The sequence below is a fragment of the Cyphomyrmex costatus genome, unplaced genomic scaffold (genome assembly GCF_001594065.2).
Source record: "Cyphomyrmex costatus isolate MS0001 unplaced genomic scaffold, Ccosl1.0 scaffold330, whole genome shotgun sequence".
In the NCBI taxonomy this organism is placed as follows: Eukaryota; Metazoa; Arthropoda; class Insecta; order Hymenoptera; family Formicidae; genus Cyphomyrmex; species Cyphomyrmex costatus.
In genome coordinates, this window is record NW_017277451.1 from 95,064 (window position 1) to 115,145 (window position 20,082).

The window sequence follows — 20,082 nt, forward strand, 5'->3', positions numbered from 1 at the left end:
TTTTTTTTTTTTTTTTTTTTTTTTTTTTTATAAAAACGGTAGTCAATAAATTTGTATATAGAGAGAGAGGTACGTTTTTTCAAATACTGAGGATTTATAACAAAGACATGCAGGAAAGGACACAATGGAATAAATGAGATTACAGGAAAATGTAAGAGCTGCAGTAGCGCAATATCTCGTTCTTATATGGTTACAAATACCGCCGTGGCTTCTGTCAAAGAGATTTAGTGGCAGCAGCATTAGTATGGCCTTGTTCCAATTTCGCAAGAATTGAAGTTCGTAAAGATCACGGTACGTTTCGTGGCAGGCTGTGTTTTCGGCCAAGTACTTATCCAATATTTCCGTGATTTAAAAGCGAGATTGGAGCTTCGAATGGCCACACGCGAGAGACACAAGAGTCCCGGGACTATTTGTGGCAGCGACTGTATGCACACGTGATAATACATACACGCGAGCGCACAAAAGGTTCGGCCTTACGTATGGCGGTACGTGATACCAGTTTCTACGTGGGTGCTGGACATTTTACGACTTTCGGTGGACTCGGAAAGAGGGATGTCTCTTTTATAGGAGAGGTAGTGAATTTCTGGTTTGATTCTGCGATAACTATCTCATCTGCGTGCGCCGGCGAGTTTCATGAAATATTCGTCTGGCACGTTTCCGCGATGGTTGGCGCGCCGCGCTTGAGAAAGAGGCGGCCAGACGCGTATATAATTAAGACGCGTGTGCGCTAATATTATATTAAACACTCGTTATTTGTTATCTCAATGGGAAAAGCGTAAAAGAAACGAGATACTTTCTTTTCTTTTCCTACAATTGTAAATCACTCGCTTGTTCGGGGCCAATTAAAAGAGGCGCGGCTCTTAGATTTTAGCGGTGCGTAACCGGAACGCTACGCGTGTAACGTATGCGCCGTTAAATTAGAGAAGAAATCGGGAGATAATTATTAGCACACGGAAGGATAGCTGATACAATCGTAGGAGAGTCTCTGGACTGACGCAGACTGAGAAATGTTGTTTCGCTGCCGTGTCTACGATGCTTTACGATGTGTATCGATCTGCATTATATTCGTTCACCGCGATTGCGACTAGACTGAGAAATTATTCGGGCTCTCCCCTTTTATCCATAAATTAATTAACGTATTTATTTAATAAAGCCAATCTCTCACGATCGCTTTGTCAATGCGTGCTTATTTATTAAAATGAGGATACCTATAGGATATATCAGATGCCCCGGCGCTTTCTCTCGACTACAGAATACAGAGTTTCTATAGCTAAGAGAAAATTACCAATTTCTATATATTACCGATAAAAAGCAATAAACGTATAAATTTACATCGCCAAATTATTTCTTTTAACGTGAACGCTTAGCTGCGAGCAAATTCGAGACGATGAACATCGCCGGGAGATAATATTGTTTATAAATCATTTGTGTAGATCGACCGAACTTTTTTCTTGATTTTTACTGTTTTTCCTATATTATTACATAGAATTAGACTCTTCTCTTTCATAATAATATCGGTGCACAGTATCATCATCGATTTTTGTCGTTCCCCTTATTCCGACGGCTAGTTTCAACACTTTTGGGGTCTCGTCTCTTCCGCTCGTTAACTGGGAAGAGTCGGGGCTTATGGTAATTTAAAGTAGTCATCCCCAGTCGATTCTTTCCTAAAGCTATTAGGCGATCATCTCGGATTATCCTACGATTCCGGGTTTACTCGGAACTCGACTTTTCTAAGTTTTCGCCCTTTCGCATGCTCGCAATACATTCAGCTGTGTATGCTTGCCTTTCTCGTCGATCCGTTTGGATTAGCGCAGCCGGATATATACATCTCTATACTTGGAATAAAAAAAAACGAGTTAATTCCGTCAAACGAACGAAAACTGTGTGTAAGATGCTCCTCGAACGTTTCTCGTGAGAAACAACGCCGAGAAGACCATCGGAGAAATATATTATTCTTGCCGAGTGCCAATTACCGGCGTAACGATTATCAGATCTCACCGGATTGGTAATTATGTATTACGTCGGTACAATGTTGGGCTTGTTACAATCACGTCTTATCTCTTGTGATTGTATTAGTAAGGAAATAATTTTTTTCTCCGCGTGCCGTTGCGAGTAACTGTACAGGTCCCGGGGTCGTTACCACATTATCATTACTTACGTCTTTGTTATCGAGAAAATGCGACCTGCTCTCGCGCGCGGCAACCTTACAATTAGATTCTCAGGGTGTTATGAGGGCACCGCTATTGCTGCCTGTGTCTCGCTGTGCGTGCATGCACATGACCTGGCTGAGAGAGATAATCGAAGGAAAATACAGTTAAAACTATCAATGTATACGCGCCCTAAGTGGCCGTAAATTATAATTACCGCAAAATCCCATGGCGCCGCAGTGGCGATAAGTCATATTAATTGCCATTAAAGAGAGTAGCGTTGCATGACTCCGTTCATTTTGACGAGGCACCTCTTTTGGAATAAAATAAGGTACCTCAGAGAGAAAAGTCGAGAATGCTAAAAATAGACGCAGAACGAGCGGGAGGAGATTGGCCTTTTTTTTTTTTCACGTCGAAAATTAGCGACAGGTTTGACGGAGAGTCGTCACGCTAACTCCGCACTGCCTGTCGTCGCGATTTTTATAAATCGCTTATGACGCGGTCACGTGAGACAGACTTACGTACCTGCGCGAACGATATCGCGGACAAGAAGGTGGTAGCAGTTTCCAACGAGGCGCCCTACGGGGAGTTCCCGACAGCACAGCGGAATAACTTTGCGGTTGATTTATACTTCCGACAGACGTAACGAGCTTGCGGTCAGACCGCGGCGTCACGCGTCCATCGCCTGCACAAAAAAAAAGGAAATAATGAAAAGGATAAATCAATAAGAATATCGCGTTTTGTTTCTCATTGCGCAAATCAGCCGTATATACCTGCATCTGCGCACTCAGGTTCCGACCTTAAATTGAAGACTTGACATAAATAAGATTACACGCGCGAATTGAAATTGTCTTTTTGGCTCCAAGGCTATCCTGCGTGTGCAAAAATTGGAAATCACTTATTTATCAAAAGCATTAAGAGAATTTTACTAAATATGTAAATATATTACGTATTTTTCATTTACATCTTGTTTTCAATGTATAAAGTTTACAGAAAGTATGGTTTTGCTAAAAATCTAAAAATTTAGCTAAATATATGTAGATGGAAAACAATTTTATTGATCAACTATCAAAATGATTATGTAAGATACTCAATTTGGTTGCTAGAATGTCAAAATTTTTTGCATTATTCATCATGCTTGAGTTTTCTACATAATCATTTTGATGGTTCAACAAAATTACTTTCAGATCTATACTAGTTAATTTTTTAAACAGCAAAATTCATCTTTCCATATAATATTATCTCTGTATACATAAGTCATGATAAAGAAGTAAGAAAAAGAAGGTTGACGTGTACGTTTCTTATAGAATAGATATTTATGAGTATATATGTTTTTAATATGAAACGCGTAAGTTTGAAGGAAAGAGGGAAGATCGCTTTCTGACATCTCTTTTACCTCCGTCGGTTTCTTTGTCACGTTTCACAAAACAACTTTAGGTCCACTGTTAGGAGATGTTTAACGAGATAGTAGATTCGGACAGGATGCTTGACTCGTTGACTATCAATGACTCAAATGTGTAGTTATGCTTCAGATATAACTTACACAAAATATTTATGTTACATTTTAGCGCTGAATAAGCAAAATATTTAATATTTAAAAATGAGAGAGACGTGAGTAGATTCTCGCTAAATATAAACTTCCTCTGGAATCCTTAGCGTTAAATAAAATGTTATTAATGATGAAAAGAAAAATAATTGCAGAGTTTACCAAAAAAATCTGAATAATATCGAAATTTAATTAAAAGAAAGAAATTAAATCTTCATAGTTTCGTTAACATTGAAAACACTAAAAATCAATAGAAGAAATTACGAAGAATAAAACAAATAACGTCGTGCGGTGTCGAGACAGTATTCTGCAGCGGACAATCTCGGGAGGACGGAAGAAGAAGAAACAGTGAATGAAAAGGCCAACTCGAAGATTTGTGGAGCCACCGGTTTTCGTCTCGTAGTCGTCTTCGTGGCTGACGTATATGTTATTCGAAGAAGAGTCTTCCTCCCGCGAGAGGATACGGCGAAGGGGCGACGAAGAGGAGGATAGCAGGGTACGGTCGCGGAATACCTAACGACTTTGGGAGTTTTGGGACATCAAGGAGGGGCCATGAGGCTTGTCGCAGAGGTCCCAAAAGTTTGCAGCACGGCGAAAAGAAACCGAGAGAAGGCCGAACGAGACCCGTCGCGCGCACAGCGTTTTTTGCGTTTAACCTCCTCCTGTCTCGCCTTTTATTTGGGCCAGACGGGAATTCGGCTAAATGCATTGATTAAACTGCTGACATCGTTCGGGCGACTCGGTGGCCACCGTGTCTCCGCGGGTCCAAGAGCTGGCCCTTTTTTGCCGCACTCTCCGTCCTCTCTTTCATTTTTGTCCCGTCACTTTGGACCGCGAATCGTAACTCGTACTTCATGTTCGACAATCAGTGGCTTCATACGATCGGCGGCCAGAGATAATCGTATTGTTGGTCAAGGAATTTTGCGATGTGGAATTTGACGTTGTTTAACAAACGCTTCGGAACTGGTCTAATCACGACAGAACATTCCGTTGCAATTATTACATCTCTCGCTTATCATATCGAGAGAATGACACACTTGATGATGGTTAAATTAAGATCGATTTCGTAGTTTACAGGAGACAGGTGATGAAGCAAAGCGAAAGAAAGATGCTGGTATTTAATTCAGAATATAAACATTCATTAATCATAAATTATAGTTCGGAAAGATAATAAGTATCTATGTAAAAAAATCTAACATTTCCCCGTTACCTTTTTAACTGCGGCTCTTATTCGATTAACGTGGGTACGCACTATCGATTCCATCTTAATAAACGCGAAGCGATAGCTGGCGTGTCATTAATATTCTGTAATATGATATAAATATACGGGAGATGTGGAAAGAACGCGGGTAATACACGGCTCGAGATTAATTTGACAGGCAGTCTTGTCACGTGTATTTTGTAACAAGGTGTGAGAGAGAGAGAGATCGTATTGATATATACAGATAGAGTAATTACGTAGGCAATATATATAAGTGTCAAATGTAATGAGTTATTTGCAGAAATTAGTACTCCCCCTTGATATGCAAAGTACTTAATCTATGCATTTTTCCCGGATTGAGAGGAAAATTTAATTGGCCAGATTGAATGATTATAGAGGCGTTTTTCTCCTTTGGGGTTTTTACCGAACTACTCCGTCCTTTTAATTAGTCCGGACTTCGCCACGATATGAAAAACGTGCCACGGATGATATGAAATGCAGAAACGAATGCGTCTTTTCGCAGGTCGTTCGAGGTAAGTTTGGCATGCATCGCTCGCTCCTTTGAACAACGAAGAGCCATCTATGGAATTACCCTAATGATTAATGGTACGGCGCTGGCTCGGGGCACCCTTCCACCTTGTTTTCCAATTCTTCTCCGCTCTTCTCCCTTCTTTCCCCGCGTGTGCCCCACCACCTACATCCATCGTGGCTGCTACCGGCCCATCTTGGGCCCAAAGGCTCCAGGGGCTTTGGAACTCGCGGTACACAAGCCGGCCGACGAACCGCGTTCGGTTATGTAAAAAAGCGTACAATGTTAAACCCGCATTGCCCCTGCCAACCATATCTCATCTGCTCGTCCGTCCGTCCGTCCGTCTGTCTGTATTCCTCTCTTCATCTTGTCTTCTCCATTTAATCTAGATTAAATATTTAGATTACTTTGTGTATCTCTCGCAATCGCGAACTTTATTAAGATCCAGCTTTCTGCTTTTGTCGATGTGTTGCTTGCGGCTAGTTAATGTTATTTGTAAATTGCTCGCAGAGATGTTCTCATCTCTCGTTTAAACTTCCAATAATTCAACGTATGAACAAGAGCACGATGACGTATACACGACTTCCACTTTGCTTCTTCCTTGACTTTCATATTTTATTTTATATTTATTACTGATGAACACTAAGTTAAAGAGAGAATCTGTTTGTATTTTCTTGTATTGCTGCTTGGACGTACGTTCTATTAATCTATTTTACGTTTTATGTATATATAATTTAATAATTTTATGTGCGACTCTCTCTCTCTTTCTCTCTCTTTGAGAATAGATTTTCAACTTACATCGAATAGGTCATGTATGTTAGGATTTTTGCAGCCTAAAGCAACTGTTTCTACGAAAAATCCTTTTATCTGAGAAATGAAATTGTTGACGGTGCGAACGCATTAGTCTGTCTCTCGCGAAGGCGTAATTGTTTGCCACGAGCCAGAAAAAAAGGAAACACAGGACGAAACCACGCAGGTACGAAGGACAGGGAGGGGAGAGGGGGTACGGCGAGATATGACCCAGGGCAAAGTCGAGCGGCGTGTAAGAATCGGCTGGCGAAGAAGGAAGAGATATAGCGAATTCGGGATTGCATGTCGGGGAACAGTAAGACCTCCCAAACAACCCCGACGGGGGCATCTTCCCTGGGAATAGCAGTGATTCCGGGGAAATGTGCAATATCTTCCGTGATCGGGTATTATTACGTCGTGATTACGGGTTTTGATCTAGGCTAGAAGCGTCCAGAGACCTTCCCCTCTCACTACATCACCCTCTCTTCTCTCTTTCTCCCCCTCGACACTCTCTGTTCACCGTCTCGCTATATTCGCGGCGATGCAGCGTCGATGATGCGGCTGTATAGGAACAAGTCGAGGGAACGGCACCGAGTTCGGGAAGGGAGACGTATTGTCCTCGGCGACTGCGGTCGCCATCGTCGCCGTCACGTCGTCATGCGATTCGTGACGGCCGCCGCGAATCGCCGTGGGAAGCCACGTTAGCTTCCATTTCGCTTTCTCTCCTCCTTCCCTCCTCTTTCCTTCTATTCCGGCGCGTTCTCCACGTCTTCCTCTCGATTACGGCCAACGGGGTAATGAACGACCTTATGCCGCAATGCCGTTGCCGGCTGCTCTTTCATCTCCTCCCCCGCGATAGTCCTGCCACGAAAATGGCGATTCCTGCAGTCGGTCCGCTACCCATGAGATCCGATCAGATCTAACTGTTTCGGATCGGCACGATCGAGACATGCTCCAACTAGTGCCGCTTCATAATTGGAGTATGAACCGCGGCTATTTCTCGTGTCTGCTTGAAAGCAGACTCCTTTCAGGACGTGGGATTCGTTCTATTAATGTTCCAAATACGAAATTATTCTTCAACATACATTTAGTAAAAGAAGGCTATTTTTGATCTCAATGTTTTTTTTTCTTTGTAACAAATGTAGAATAATTTTGAGATAAAAGACAGGAGATGTATTTCTTCAATTTATTATTTTTCAAATAATATTTATGATATTCAAATAAAATTCATAGCGAACAATTTTATATATTTATTCTCTTTATTACTTAACTCTAAGACTAAAAAAATTAATCATTATATCATCGTGAAAAATTGATGTATAAGTGGCAAGCATAATTATTAATTAGGCAGGAAGTGCATCCATAGAAGAGAGAGACTATACAGTGGACGAAGTGAGGAACATTATATAGCATATAGGTATAGAGCTGTAGTCGTTCTTCAGGTCCGTCGAGAGTCTAATGACAAGTAGCACGCGATCGCGCGTCGCATGTAGGTTCGCACTTTGGGACCCGAGATTGCCGGGGGAGACATTATGAAACCATGAGACAAAGGGTGGAACGGAGTTAAGTAGACGGTATAGCTTGGGGTGAGTCAAAGAGAGGAAGAGAAAGAGAGCGAGGAAGAGGAGAGCCGCGGGGCGAGAAGGAGAGGTATAACATCGGCCCGCATTGCGGAACGATGCGCAACAGCTGCACCTGACACGTCATTTGCGTGGAACGTGTATCAGCACCGGCGATGGCTAATTATTATTCCACGTGCGCGAATGTATGCGCGCTTGCCCGTTCGTTCGTTCGTTCGTTCTTAAGTTGTCTTTCATGCGCGAGAGCCGGACAAGAAACGAGATCTCATCGGAACGCTGTCCGATAGTTTCCTAGATTACATAGATTCGTACAGATTATGGAAGTATAACATATCATCGAATAATTGAATCGTTTGGATTATGCTATCGCGTCACGTGTTTACACCGAAATGTATTATTAATTCACACACATATAATTTTAACTTAACTTTTCGGACTGGAAACCCATCGCTATAGTGACGCTGAAACACAGTGTTATCTTTTGAGGCAAAGGATACAACGAAAAATAATGAATTGTAAACAAATCTTATATCTAAGGAAAAGTTGTAGAGATCTTAAAGATACGTGTTCTTAAAAAGTTAATTGTAATTATTCATATTGTACGATATGCAATGTCATCGTAAGTTGTTTAAACTTTCAGAGCTTTATACGGAGGATAATTTTAACGCGTAAATTTTATGCGCTTTATCGAACTTATTTTCTATTTTTTCAAGTAAGCTAAAGAGACTAAAGTCATTATTCGCATTGCTGTGCAGTAGCATTAAATCCACACTATGTCGCGAGGTGGTGGCGTCGAGTGGCTCACCGCTCTGTGCGATTGACTCGCGATTTGTAGACCCGAGTTCAATCCCACGTGCGCCCAAACGCGATGATTTTTCGCGTTTAATGAGCCAAAAAATGGCTCCACCTGGTGATCAAAAGATCTATGATCATCAGCGCCGTTCGGATTCGGCGTTAAAAACTGTAGGTCCTATACATCAGTAGTATATCAGTAGATATTTGTCTCTAATATCTAACTGAGGTAGGATTCTGTGGACTAATCACCCACAAATCAGAAAAACTATCTGATTCGAGAAACGAATATAGGCCTCGGACAAAAGAGGTCTATAGACGTCCTATGCTCCACATAAGGAGATAAAAGGTGTCGTTAATGTCGCGAGGTGCGCACTTCATGTATGTTAAGTTATATCACGATTACGCGTCCCCTCATTTACCTCCCCCGTGTTTCCTTCAAGCTGCACACGCTGTGCTGCAATAAATGTCACTTCCGTCGCTACTACACTTCTGACAAGAAAACTTAAGGCGACAGGCGGCCATAAATATAAACGAATTTTGTCATTTTTATTCATCGCAATATTTTCATCAATATTATCAATTGTAATAAGGGATGTTGTTTTACGGAAACGAAATATGTGTGATACGAAAAGTTTAAAGCTTAAACGTAATCATCTAAATCGTTGCATAATCTTGTAGTGGACGCTTCATATCTTTTAATCGGCTTTTTCGATATTCATTCAGTGTCTTCGAAAAAATTTGCCGGAATTCGCTTCACAGACTGGGGACGTAGTAATAGAGTTATTTGAAATTTCTGTCGACCAATCTGTTAACGCAATAGACACATGGCGCCTATTGTGTTCACGTATACGTCGAGGGACGTCGAATCACCCCTAGGCATGAAATTAAACCGTCACCTATCTACGCGTCCCGCACGATCGCGGCATTCGAGGTCTTCGGATGAAATTGTCCGTCTAATTTTATCACGGCGGGCTTTAAAATGATGGAAGGTCTCTCCGGGATAAGCTCGGGCACGTGGGGCCAAGGGGAGCCTCGAGGTTGGGCTTTAATAAAGAAGCCCGACGCGGCGGCTGGTTCGCGACGGGACTGCTGTCTGCATGATGCGCGCGTCAACCGTATGAGGAAATACTCGTAAATCCTCGAAATCCTCCCCGCGAGACGAGCTTCAGAGACGATATTTGACTCGATAACCTGTACTTTCTCTTCGCGTGTAGATCTTAAGTTTAGAATTCAAAATATATGGCAGTTTTTGGATTAACGTCAGTAATGAAAAATTTAGATGTCGATTTACGAGAAAGAAATTATTATATTGGTTAATCTCTTCAAAAGATTTACTGATAAATAACCCTTTCAAACTGCGAAAAAGAATCAGGTTCTTATATATATATATTTGATATGATTAAGTTCGTTCAATATGAGAATTCTTTACTATAAAGACTATAAATGTGAGTTGTGTTGTTTTGAAGAGAGATTAATTTAGAGTCTTTATAAGTAGAAATTTCATATCTTTGTCTTTGCCTCTATTTTCGCTCGAGAGAAGTAACTGTGAGACTTATCTACGATAAGCTCCCATAATAATGGACTTTTATGTAACAAGGTACTTTCTTTAAATATCAAACGCTGAACTTTAAACGTTATGCTAAACTTCGATAACGAGTGCATTTTAATGTCTGTCTTTGAAGCGCTTTCGAAGAGATAACCGTGAAGTATCGCTCCCATTTCATTCTTCGACAAGCATCGTATTTTAATTCGACATTGTAGAATGCGCATAGCATTACATTGCGATCTATCGATATACGTAAATTAGGACAAGAGCATTTAAGTAATAATTTGCATTTTTTTAAAGTTATTTTATCGGAGAGAACCGATAAAATTTCTAAATAAATTCATTTGTAAAGCATAATAGATATTTTATTATTATCGGAAAAGAATTCGCGGAATCAATTGCTACAAAAACTATGAAATATAAAACTTTATAACTATAGTATAAAGAAATATGTATAATATCTATATATGCATCAACGCATATCTATCCATCAAATCAGGTAGATTAAAAGTGATTATAATTTTTCGTTACCAACAGCAGCAGAGTGATTGCTGTTGAAACGAAGCCGCGGTATCTTGAAGACATATAGTTATCGTACGAAGGAAGTCCCGTGATCTTGCCGCGTCGATTTCTGAAAATTTGCGCCTTATCAGCGGGCGCGCTCCCGAGTAACCCGCGGAAGCCATTTGCCAGGCACGATGGGTAATTAGCGTGCGAAACGCCGATCTACCGTGATAGCGTGCGCGGCCTTCCTTTTATGCAAGAATCCGTCGTGTGCGCAAAAAAAGCTATCGACCATCCACCTTTATCTGCCGGTCGTATCGCGACCTGATCAACGATCTCCGTTGTTGCGTATAGGTAAGTAGGTAAGCAGGATGGGTAGCAGCACGCAGAGAGAACAACTAGAGTCGATTATCAAGATGCCACGATATACACCGCGAATGCAATATGGTTGCGTTTTCTGCAAGACGTCAAGTAGGAAAAGCTAAACAGCTTCGATTGCGAGGAGGCCGTTGGCGATATCGACACACGTCTTACCTAGATACTAGTAACGATTTCTTTTGCGAATTCATCACGGTTTCCTAGCTCAAATGTTTATTTCTTCTTTCAACGTGTATCGTCTTATGTACGAAAATATATTGTTAGGTATCCTTATTTTTCATTTTTTGCTTACAAAAAAGAGCAGCGAAATATAAAGAAAAAAAGAACATATTTAAAAGAATAAACTTTTATTCTTCTTTCATCAATTATTACACTTAAAATGTGCATTTGAAAACTAATTACAGATTTTTTAATGATTCAAAATATTCAAAATTACTTTCTAGAAAATTTTGTTTTTTGAATTGTGTCATAGCAAATGAGTGATATATTATCGTATTTCGGCATAAAAGTCCGTAAGCGTATGTATTTTTTTTATTGAATATATATCTACAACCGGAACATATAAATCTTTTTGAAATACATAACTGTCTCAAGTGTGTGCGCTTGAAAACACGACGGATTTGGATATTACGCAACCTGAAAGGAGAGAGAGAGAAAAAGAGAAAGAGAGGACGTTTGTAAGCATTGTCGGAAACGATTATTATCTGTGCTCGTAAGCGTAATTTCCGCTTTAACGTCACACGCGTTGCTTTTAAGGTCTAACGGTCATTATCCTAGCAATGCGGATCTTATCAAACATGCAAATCGAATCATAAACGGCTCTGCGTCGAAAGCGGAGCTCGTAGCATGATTGCGGCATGGAATCTATATCGAGGTATCGGTTTTTTGCTTGTAATATGTGAGAGGTCATACCAAGACTTGTAACGTGTGTTCTGTGCAAGTTGTTTTTCTAAATCGTTCTAATATAATTAACTCAACGAGAAAAAATATAAAAAAATTATTCATTAGCGTTACATAAGAATTAATTTTAACAAATCAACTTCACATAGATAAAAATAATAAAAATAATTAAAATAAATAAACGGTCTATATTGAGCTAAATGAATTTAATATTGTTCTTAAATTTTATAATATAAATGAGAACAATAAAGTGAAAAACTAACTATAAAGTGTTGTACGTTTCGAAATTCATTGGTCCTTCATCAGCGATTCATACAGATGTTTGTGTCGTTGGATTGATAATATTTTCTTATGATGTGTGATGATGCGATACAGACATGCTGATATGAATTATAATTATATAATTCGAATTGATTTTCCTGTTCTCAATGCGAGTGTATTGTTAAGGCATATGTGAGACAGGATCATCATTACAAGTTCGTCCGATCGAGTTGAATGTAGATGTTACAACGACACTTTAGTTAGTTTTTCACTTTATGTTCTCATTTATATATTATAAAATTTAATAACGATATTAAATCCATTTAGCTCGATAATAAACCGTTTATTTATTTTAATTTGCATTGCAAAAAACGAGCGAAATTTATTAATAAAAAATAATTATTTTATTTAGAGAAAATCGTGATGTGCGTGTAACAAGTGATGTGATTTTTTTTAATGCGCTACAGGTATATAAGATTTAATGCAAACAATATAACATTAATAATATTAATAATAATCAATATTACATTAATAAGAATATCAGTTTGTAATTCAGAATTATATCATCTTAATTCTCATCGAGATAAAAAGAGTAGTAGCTTATAGTTGTTTAGTAGTGAAAGGTCACGACAGTGTTAAAAAACGTAAAGGGCAACCGCATATCACGACACGTTGATACGTGACGAATAAAAACATAAATTGTGACTACGACTGTGAGTGAGGGTAAAGCATGTTTTGTTGTTATATGACTATAATTTGCCGGAATTCCAATTGTAACGGTAAAACCGCGACTTTAAGCCGCAGTTGATTGCACGCCACGATCATGCGATTTTGCGATCGACGGGGCACGCGAGTATTTTATAATTTTCGTCTTGCAGTTGGGGGAAAAGAGTATAAGCAGAAGACACGAACGACGCTAATAAAGCAGTCGGATAATCCGCGAGCGGTCCGGTGTTTCGACGAAACGTCCCCATGGGTGATAGCAGAGCGCCCCATGACTGCGATTGTGATTAAAACTAGCGTTGAATTGACGGTGCCGAAGCCACGGGGGGCTGATTGTCAGAGGGCGAGAAGAGTCGCCCTTACCCCGTGCTTAGGCTAATTTACCGAGATGTCGTCATACCATCGAATCTTCATTGCGGCGCGGCGCGGCGCTTTCACTTCCGTTTCATCGAGCGTGTCTTTAAAAGTTTAACGAATCTATTTGACGGAAATTTGATCGTTATTGTCTCTGTACGTACATATAAATCTGAGAAATAACATGTGGCGGATATAAGTAACTATATTTTTTATCTCAAAAAATGTCTTGTAAAAACTTTTCTATACCTTCACTATTTTTATATCTTTATAAATTTTACGTTTACGAGAAAGATTTTTAATTCTTTACTTTGCGTTTAGTAATGTATTTTAAAATTTGATAGATAATGGACTTTTACATTGAAAAAATCTCTAAATTGAAAATGGACTAATCGGAATTTTCTGGTTAAATTTATTAGAATTCTAATTGAGATAACCGATTGATATTTTTGGTAAAATATACTGGAATTCTTATTTTTACCAGAATAATTATATTAATCGGAATTCTAGCTATCTTAAGTAGGATTCTAATAGATTTAACCAAGAAAATTTTGATTCGTCCATTTTCCATCAGAATTATACTATTAAATCCAATCAGATCATTTCTTTAGTTGCACTCAATGTATTCGTCTTTCTCGAAAAATTCTGCTAAACAACAAAATTGTACGGTGAAACGTACGACGCATTTTTCTGACGATAGTATGCCAAGGTACTTTGACAATGTTGACATCGCTTTGCGTCGTAGATCATGATAAAGATTAAAGATAACGATATGATGGAAAAAGTTTTCATGTCGGCGAACCTGGCATGTCGAGGACGATGAGCAAGATGATTGGTTGGCTTGGACAGGTACAAATCGCCGGTAAAAGGCGTTCTTATTTTAGTATCTGCTGTCAGGCGATAACCACTTATCTAGCATATGTGACGTTACGAAATTGACAATTCTTTACATCCTTGTCACAAGCGCGAGTTGAACGCGGTGTTTATGATCCTCATAGGATTAAGTGACTTATGAATATATAAATAATTGCTAATTATATGAAAGTAATTTAATTTTAATTCTTTTATCAAAAAGATTTTTCGTATATATTTTATATAGAGTAATCAGCAACGCTAATATATTCTTATTAAAGCTTTTCATACGAATATAGAGAAAAGTCCGTAAATATAAAAGAAGGAAATATTTAAAAAAAAAAAAAAAGAAAACCACGAGTTATCGCATTGAAGCTAGAAATTACGTAGACATAAATGGGGCGTAATCGCGACAAGCGGCTGTTACGTCGCAATAGAAGCTTCGCATAAAATGTCATAATCTAAATTGAATAATACCGTGGCACGTAAAAATGCGACAGAAAAATACGGTATAACGAGGAATAATTATCCGCTCAATTATACGAGCACCGCGATGTCGTCGTCGTCGTACTTAAGCAGCCCTAACGATTCGCGAAACAATCGCGGCTCGCGTTATCAAGAAACGTTTTTCCTCTTTCCTTTTTTCCCCCCCTATTCGTCGACACGTAAATCCAAGGCGAGCACACGACCGACATACGTTACGACATATTTTTTATCGGGGCACGCACAGCGGCCGCCGTTATCGCGAGTATTGCCTACTCAGCCGCGACCTATATGCATTCGCAATTTTTCCCTCTCGCGCGCGGCAGGGGTGGCTGGAAAAATCCAGGTGCGTGGCGTGATTGGATGATACGCACCGGCAACGAGCGCGCACGGTCCGTTATACGCAGTGCGAACGACATTTGTCGCAACGTTCCCCGCGGGGCAAATTTTATTCCGCGCGCGACGTGGCCCGTTATCGCGGATATTACTTTCCCCGCATATTTTTCGTTATAAGCGTTAATTGCACGCAGCGCGCCAGAGGCCTGTCGGAGGATTTACGACAATCCCCGATATCGCGAAACGCCCGGCTACCGCCTTTCCTTTCGTCTAAACAGGTACGTACTTATTCTGCGTCTGCAGACGTTTCCGGTCTGGAAAATTATGCCACGCGATAGCGCGCGCGAAGGAAATCCGCACCGATGTTTTCGCAGCCCCGTTTCTTCTGTAAGACTATTTTCGTGTTTACGATTATACTTTCTATTGAATTTGTAAGTCACCTGAATTTTTCCGAGCAATCACCCGAATATATATAATACGATTGGAAATCTGTGGAACAATTATAGCTAGATACATACAGATGTGATACCATTAATTAATTATGTCGCGTTATACCAAATAAAGAATTGAGATTTTAAAATTTGAATTAAAGCTAATTAAAGCAATTAGTAAACTTATATTGTGGTCATTTTCTGATGATTAGTCAATCTTTAATCTTAATCTCAATCTCTAGACTGAGACACGACATTGTGGCGTTTAATGATTTATTATTTTATCGCGCGTTACATATTCTTGATTGATAGGAATTGTTCTTCTCAGTTTTTGAAATACAAGGAGCGAAATATGAAAACGCGCAGTGACTCGTATCACGATTCTCAGCTCAGATTCGAAATATCCGCAATTCGTTTGTCGCGCGTTCCCTTCTCACGTAGATTTCTCCCGCGTTCTCTTAAAACCGCCATCGCGTGGGTGGCAATGACACGTAATAATAACGCCCGGTAACGCATCGCGTGCGACAGCGAGCGAATCGCAGGGAATCGGGCGGCGTGCTGGCGGCGGCGACGGCGGGCCCCTCACGCCTCGTGCACGGCCCCCGGTCTCCTTGACAAGCGGGTGTTTAATTGGCGTTGAAACCAACGGTGTGACGGGAACACACCGTGTGTGCCGGTGGCGTCGCCCGAATGCCCGAATGCTTGAATCCTGCCGCGGCTATACGCAGGCGGATCCGCCATCGCTGGTGCGTTACCACGGCGAAACCCGGTAATTACCCGCGGCACGCAACTTCGGTACGTATGTGATGAACCGCCATCGTGTGGGTGTGCGACCTATGTGCACACCACGTTGTAGGTGCACGAATACTCCGCCGTCAGCTCCAGTCAGCTCCTCCCCGACCCCGCGTCGTCATTGTTGTTGTTGTTGCTCGCGATGGCGGTATGTACTCGCCGCGGCGATGATTTCCGCTCGGGCCTGTTCGGACGAGCTACTTTCTCAACGTTAGATAGGTGTCACAACGGTATGTGGGGCTCGCACCGGATACGCATCGCCACGCCGATTTGTGCCAATTGGTTCCGGAACGGTTGAAGGATTTGAAGAGCGCCGCGAAAAGATCACATATCGATCGCGATTGTTCATTTTCTTTCACACGCGATTACAATCTGCATTAGACGCGTGAGGATTGTTTTTCAAAAAATTGACATAAATAAGTACAAAAAAAAAATTATAAATATAATTAGAATGCTTGTAACAAGGCTCAATATGTTTTTAACAATTAATACAGAGAAACAAGGCAATGAGCCAATAAATTACATTAAAAATCTTTTTAAATTAATTTAATATATTGCGAAGAATATCACGTAATTATGGCGTTTCGTCCCAGCTTCCACTACTGGACTCATCAATAAGGCATTGTAGTAGAAACCTATACCTTATACACCTGAGAGAGTTATTCAATCGAGATTCTATATGAAGAGATATACGCGTATCAAAGCACTTGCGAGAATTTGCGAATAAATAATTAGAATTCTCTTTAATGCACTCGAATGCGTCGAAGTTGGCTGAAGTTTGAGATAAGCCTAATTAACCTAGATATTTATTAATGAAAACAGTTTTTAACCGCGTAATGGGTTAATAATAAACCTACAAAACGGTTATTTTAAGCATTTATGAAGTGTTTTTTTTTTTTTATTAAAGACTATTTATCAATATTAATCATTTTATGTTAGTTTCAAAGTTCCGTTTTCAAAAAATAGGAACACACGACCGAATGCACACGTAGTCCGCAATTGCGGTGTTTGTGTGCAGAGTCATGACGGTAAAAGTGCATTGCTATTGCACGTGTATTATTTATACGTAATGTTATTTCAATTTCCCACGTCATCGCGGCGGAAATTAAAATTCCATCGCGCGGCATCGGCAAACATCGCACCCGGTTATCATCCGATACTGAGATATACTGCCGACAATAATAATTATCGAGATCGCAAGGATAGAGAGAGAGAGAGAGAGAAGGATAACCGGCGTAATTATGAGATAGGTCATCTCGTCTATTGATTTAAGTCCTATCGTTCGGATCCTCTCCTTGTTCATCGGACGCGGCGATCAGTTTGAGAAAAGGAACAATCTGTATGAGAAAAATGACGGAGTTAATTTTCGATCGCGGCGAATTATCTCACGTAACATCTGTACGCTTTAACGAAGGCGAATTCGCAATGGCGAAGTGCGTACATCTTCGGAGTGCCGTTCGCCATCGCGCGCGTCGTACGACAGGAAACGCGCGATAATTACTCGCTGCCTCTATATTCGCGCTGACGTGCAATTATGAGCGCATCTAGTATCTCACACACACACACACACACACGTACAATACGTACGTACGTACGTGTGTGCAATTGCTCGTGCGACAGACGAGTATAGTATATGATCGGTGGACGATCAGTCTACCTTGAACGCTTCGTGTAACGCGATGCTGCGGGAAAGAAATAATTTCTTTATGCGATTTACAGCCCGCGCTAAATGAACGCCATTGCGCGGTGTAAAGACCATTAGATAACCCACCATTTTGAAATGGTGCGACAGGAAGCCCGATAATCACCGACCGTGTGCACGCTCGATGGAGCACCGTGCTTGTATGCGAACGCCTACGTCGCCGGTGACGTCCATGGCGTCTGTTCCATGCGTTTATTTCAATATTACACACCGCTGGCAACAAAATAAATCGTGAAAATCGAGGTAATTTTGTATAATTCTGCATAATAATCATCGATCGTCGGCGAATCGCTACAAATTAATTCCGCATTTATTTGGTACAGGACGTAGGAAAAAGGAAAAAAAAGAGAGAGGGAAATGATAAATTCACGCTCGTACGCCATTCGTTTCTCGTGGAAAAATCGTCGAAAACCGCCGGCGCGCTGCGCGAAATTTTATCGATCATCAAACGCGATAATGTTATGCCGCATAATAAGCGTAAACAACAATTAACCCGTCGTATCGCGATGCGAGCGCGGGCCAATTAATTAATCATCGTCGGCTGTCTAAATGCCGCGAATTCAAATCACCACGTAATTGGTCATAAATCTTTACGATACTCCTTCACCATTCGTTATTCAACGCGGAGTACGCGGACCGTAGTTTCAGTCCTTTACTTACGCGCGTTTACGAGTTTGACGCATAAATTTTTGAATGTCGCAACGCGGATCGCATCTATAGTTATACACCATTTTATCCCGACGAAAATGCGCTCGTTATTACTGATCGTGAGACTCGTAGAATTCTATAACGCGATGTACGAATTTCTGACTGATTATTCAACAGTCTAGCCAATTATCGTAAATCTTACTGACACTTGCTCGCGAAAGGATTCGCGAAAAAGCGCAGCAAGTTGCAGGAAAAAGGATTACTTTCATCGATATAAAAACAATCGCATTGTATTCTAATGTTATCTACATATTTGGAAGGAGATACCTACACTTTATTGCGTACGAGATTATATCATGAGAAATGTTACTATTAATAGACATTGAATCTGAGGCTTAAAGTCCAAACGTAAGAAAAATATCATATACGTTATTTTTTGAGCGAATTCTATTCAATCCATTTTGTAATAATATTTACTATTAAACATCAATAGAGCTTTTTTTAAAGAAATTAAGGCCCAGTTGCACCAACACTTCTTGATTTTAAGCGAGACTTTAAACTCTATTTATCTCGTTTTAAAACCGAAAGGGAGACAGAGACAGAGACAGTTTAAGTTTCGCTTAAAATCGAAATCACATTGCTGCAATCAGGTCTAACTGTTTTTACTGGAAATTGCTTGTTGTTTTTGCAGCAGAATGTTTACCTTTACGGCAGTATTATAACTGCGAATATTTTCGGGAGAATTTTTAATTGTCGGATTTGAAAATCTTTGACGAACTAATGTAGCAATCGATCGCTTTTTCTTTGCCGTCGTTTACCGAACGCGGCGATTTTACGAATACGGCCGAATTATTTTACGTATTTAACATCGATCGGCCGCGACTGTTATACATGAGTGGGTGGTAGATTTATAGAGAGAAGATATACTCATGAGACTCTGCTCGTGGTATTCGATATATGCACCGCGAGTTGGTATACACGAGAGATGTTTGGCTAGGAGGATTCCGCCGTCGGCAGTCGTGCTGAGGTATAATGTATATATAGGTATGGAAGGAACGATTTTGGCTGAAATATCTAAAAATTTAGCTGAACATATAGATCTAGAAATAAATTTGTTGGACCATCAAAATAATTGTATAGTACAATCAAGCTTAATAAGTAATATTGCAAAGTTTTGATATTCTAATAACCGCAGTTTGAGTATTCTAAATAATTATTTTGATGATGTAACAAAAATTGTTCTCAGATTTAGATAAAGTTTAGATTTTACCCAAATTATTCTTGCTGCGTGTATTTTATAATCTTTTCTATTTACAAATTTTTCAGATAATGTCATGATATTATGATGTTAATAAAAGAGTTGAAACAAGACTAATAGAAAAATTTTAACGATAAGATGCAAACTCGCAAGAAAAGTTGTTGTTTTAGAATTGACAGTAGCTGTTAAAATTCTTAGAAGTACAATTATTCGTTTCTGCAAACATATATGATGATATACATATAATAATTTAATCGACATTAAAACTTTTTTATTTAATTAGTGATGTTTTTAACATGCAATAATAGAGTTACGAAAATGCTTGTT

General features: G+C 39.9%; 1 long non-coding RNA gene across 1 annotated transcript in view; it reads right to left on the reverse strand.

Moving 5' to 3' along the window:
- The window catches only part of LOC108775946 (uncharacterized), a 158,672-nt gene that overhangs the window by 56,857 nt on the left and 81,733 nt on the right, over positions 1-20,082 (reverse strand). The window contains exon 2 of the long non-coding RNA XR_001940774.1: positions 2,673-2,832. This is a non-coding gene — a long non-coding RNA (uncharacterized LOC108775946). The remainder of the gene's footprint in view (positions 1-2,672; positions 2,833-20,082) is intronic.